This window comes from Triticum urartu, chromosome 5, assembly GCF_003073215.2.
Source record: "Triticum urartu cultivar G1812 chromosome 5, Tu2.1, whole genome shotgun sequence".
NCBI lineage: Eukaryota > Viridiplantae > Streptophyta > Magnoliopsida > Poales > Poaceae > Triticum > Triticum urartu.
Window position 1 is genome coordinate 132,598,329 of NC_053026.1, and position 3,791 is coordinate 132,602,119.

Consider the following 3,791-nt stretch of genomic DNA (forward strand, 5'->3'; position numbering starts at 1 on the left):
ATGGTCGAAAAGTCGACGCTTTCACAAGCAGACAATTGCCACCAGTTTTGGTCTAGTAAACGTGACTAGTTTCGCCCAACAAAGTCTATTTCCAAATGATATTGCTATACTTTGCATGTTTTACTTTGTTGCATGCCTTATCCTGATTCTTTGGTCTATGGCAATAACATCTTCTCAGCAAGCTGGTACGTGTGACACACACCAGCGGCAAGAGGGCAACACACCTATTTTTCTGACACATTGTTTTTGCATTTCCTCCGACCCTCAAGTTGCAACTCAATAATACAATTAAACGGGACTGATAATTTCCCCAATGAAGGTAAAAGTAATGTTTTGTCAATGACACTCGGGCCCACATCAAGCTGCCAACCCGGGGGCGAAGAGCTTCTTATTTAGAGGGATCTCGAAAACTGAAGGTATGTGCACGGTTATATGTGAACATCTTCTCAACGGTAGAATCATCCATGGTCCTTGTTGACACACTGTGCAAGATTTTTTTTTGGATATAGAGAATCATTCAACCATTGCATCAAGGTGATAAAAACCACAACGAGTGCGGAGCCAACCTTTGCATATTTAGATACCCACAATCCAACTCATCCAAAATACACTGCACAATAATATGACATCACCACATCCAAAATATTTAATGCCGGCATTTGCATATTTAGGATCATGTTGCAAGATGCTTGAATTTTGGACGAAGAAATCAATAACTGGCTCGAAACAAAGGAGATCAACGAGCACAACAACAGACTAGATTGATTTGTTTGTCTAACTTCATTCTATGTATGAATTGTTGAATTTTATTTTGGCATGTGCTAAATTATGGTTTATTTTGCCATGTTGAATTGTTGAATTTGAAATAAATTGTGCCATATGACCAATAGGCATGGCTTCGCATGAATATGACGGTTGTGTTTTTCCAAGACCAAGAGAACACTTAAGGGGCCAGCTGATGCTGGCCGCGGACCCGTCTGGACGTCTAGTGAAGCGGATTCACCCATTAGCATGAGAATTACCACTGATGCTATATACTAGTTACTGCTGCAAAGATTAATTAGTACTAAAAGAATTGAGTGTGCTTTTCTATGCTGTTGGTGTTGTTGGGTTTCTTGAAAAAATACTCTATTTCAAAATATAAGGTGTGTTATTTTTTGAAAATGCAAACCTTTTAAGTTTGATCAAATTTGTAGAGAAATATATCAAAATTCATAGTATCAAATCGGTGTATTTAGATTCATCATAAATTAATTTCTATACTTTTTTGTTTAATATTGTGGATGTCGATATTTTTGCTCTGAACTTGGTCATAGTTAAAGAAATTTAACTTTTTAAATAAGTAATACCACTTATATTTTGGAACCGATGGGATATATAGTTTGGCGGGTGGGAGATATGATAGAGTGTGTTTTATTTTCATTTATAATGCTTTGATTTGGTGGGCCTTTCGTGGTGTGATTATGTGGCATCTGCTAACCAACATAATATATATGTGTGTGTGTGTGTGCAGATATTTCTGCGTCGGTGGTTGCATATAGTATATTGGTGCTACAATATCACACGGTGGCGCTTATTTTCTAGGTAGTGGGGGGGTGCATGGGATTGATATGTTTTTATAGGCCGGTTGAAGCTGATTGATTTGAAAAATTGTTGGTCTGGTCAAAATCGTAAACCAAATTCAAAATTGAATATCTCAACTGAATTAAGAATTTCAAAATTAGGGAACATAGTGAATGAAAAGAATTGAATAAGAGATCCAGAAAAATTGTTGAATCGGTCAAAATCAAATGACACAATTCTAAATTGAGTATCTTAATTAATTGTAAGGCCTTATAAATAAAAAAACATAGCATATAGCGTATTGGTATGGTATAAAAGAATTGAATAAGAAAGCATTGAGAAATTGTTGACTCGGTCAAAATCGGGTGACCTAATTCTAATTAGAGACCTCAATTTAATATGGGATTTTAAAAACTAGAGAGTTTAGTGTTATAGGGATTATACAGGAGAAAATGCGTCAGCGACGAGAAGTACCCTGTCGGCTACGATGCAGGATACCGATATGGTACGGCCAGTGCTTTTCCAAGAACTGATTCCGACCAGCTCACCAAGCTGGTTTCTGAGGAACCGGTGCCGAGTCGCCTCAGCTTCAGAATGGCATCCACACAGCTCCTCTCACCACGCTTCAGAATAGCATCCACACGGCTCCTCTCATCACTTATCTGTTGGAGGAGAATCATGTCCAACTTGCTTTGCTTCTTCTACTTTTGACGGCCACATCATAATCGTCGACCTGGACCTGGCCTAGCTTATCAAATATATGCGGCGCGGTGAGGCCACGATCCGATGAAGGTGCAATCTTTGCTTTTCCTTCAACATTCTCACCCAGCAAAAGTTGAGAGGAAGAGATGCCGCGTCACAGTTGGTTCCTGTATGATGTTGCGGGAATCTGCTGCAAGTAAGAAAAATATTTCCTTCTACTTCTTCATTTTTCAGATGCATGACGCATGTACACACACTGCGGCGCCGGCACGCGCAGCGAAGGATGCAGATTCTAGGATAGAGATAAGCTTGTCCTTTGCATATCTGCCTTGATAGTTGTCACCTGGAATGAAAATGGGAATAATCACAATGAGAGAGAAAAAGGCATAGTGCTCTGTAGAGCAATCTCCAGACTCCAGAGCTCAAGAATTTTGTGATTCTTCGTCACTTCTTTGGCTCCTCGCCTTCCCAAGGGGTATTCTTGCTTGGCCCCTGCAAGTAGAATGCACAATTAGCTCTTCAGATCAAATCTTTGCTTCGACTACCCGTCATGATATTCTGAATCTACTAATTCCTCAACTCGGATCTTAAGGCCACTGGAGGTGCACTATTTCAGCAGTACTACTTTGGTAATTACGGTTTTTTAAGATGTTTAACACAGGACTGAATTAACACAGCTACAGCACAACCCTCCTCCCGCGACCCTTGCCTGCCGCCGCCACCCTCCTCCCAATTTCTCTCTCTCTCTCCTCGCCGCTCCCGGAGGCTGCTGCTAGACAAGGCCACGGTGCCCATGATGGGGCGGCGTGGATCTGATCCCCAGTGGTCTCATAGGCCACCGATGGTGTATCCTCCCTAGGGAGTTTGGTGGTGGTCATTGGACCAACGAGCACGATGGCCAGGGCGGAGTTCCCTGTTCAGGCGGCGGCGGCAGCGGTCCCCTCCATGGCCGGAGGGTCAGCGGGGATCGGTCTCCGGCGTGCTCTCAGGCGATGGTTGCTGGTGGCGATCGTGGATCTGATGCCAGTTCAGATCCATCGCGGTGTGGCCCTTGGCCGGCCGGCGGCACATAGAAGGGTCGGTGAGGGGCGGCTGCAGGTCATCCTCGACTGGCGTTCCGGCGGCTGCGTGCGTCTTCGGTTTGGAGGATTTTTGTACGAAAAACATAGGGACAAGGATTTTGTTGGAAAATTTTCTATATACGTATTTAGTTTGTAGGAAATGCGTACAGAAATTTTATAGAAATACTACTATTTTTCTGTGTTTTTAAAGGAAACTACACATTCACTCATAGCTTATTTTACGTGTAGAAACTAGACAAGTCAATTCTTTAGGATGACAAGTGTCATCCTATCAAATTCCTATACTACTTATAATTCCTACGTTTTGATTTCCTTCAAACCGAATGAGTCTTTAGAGTGTGGCTTTGCACGGATCCAATCAACTACGTAGTTGGGGTGGCACAATTGTCGGTGAAAATCATGCCAGACTTTAGTTATGGCGAATGATGATGGCATGACGTCGTT

At 42.2% G+C, this 3,791-nt stretch overlaps 1 long non-coding RNA gene across 1 annotated transcript; it reads left to right on the forward strand.

Moving 5' to 3' along the window:
• The first annotated feature begins 1,880 nt into the window (after positions 1-1,880).
• LOC125508199 lies at positions 1,881-3,541 on the forward strand. The gene is made up of 2 exons (XR_007283254.1): positions 1,881-2,867; positions 2,943-3,541. It is a non-coding gene; the product is annotated as an uncharacterized LOC125508199 (long non-coding RNA).
• Positions 3,542-3,791: the final 250 nt, after the last annotated feature.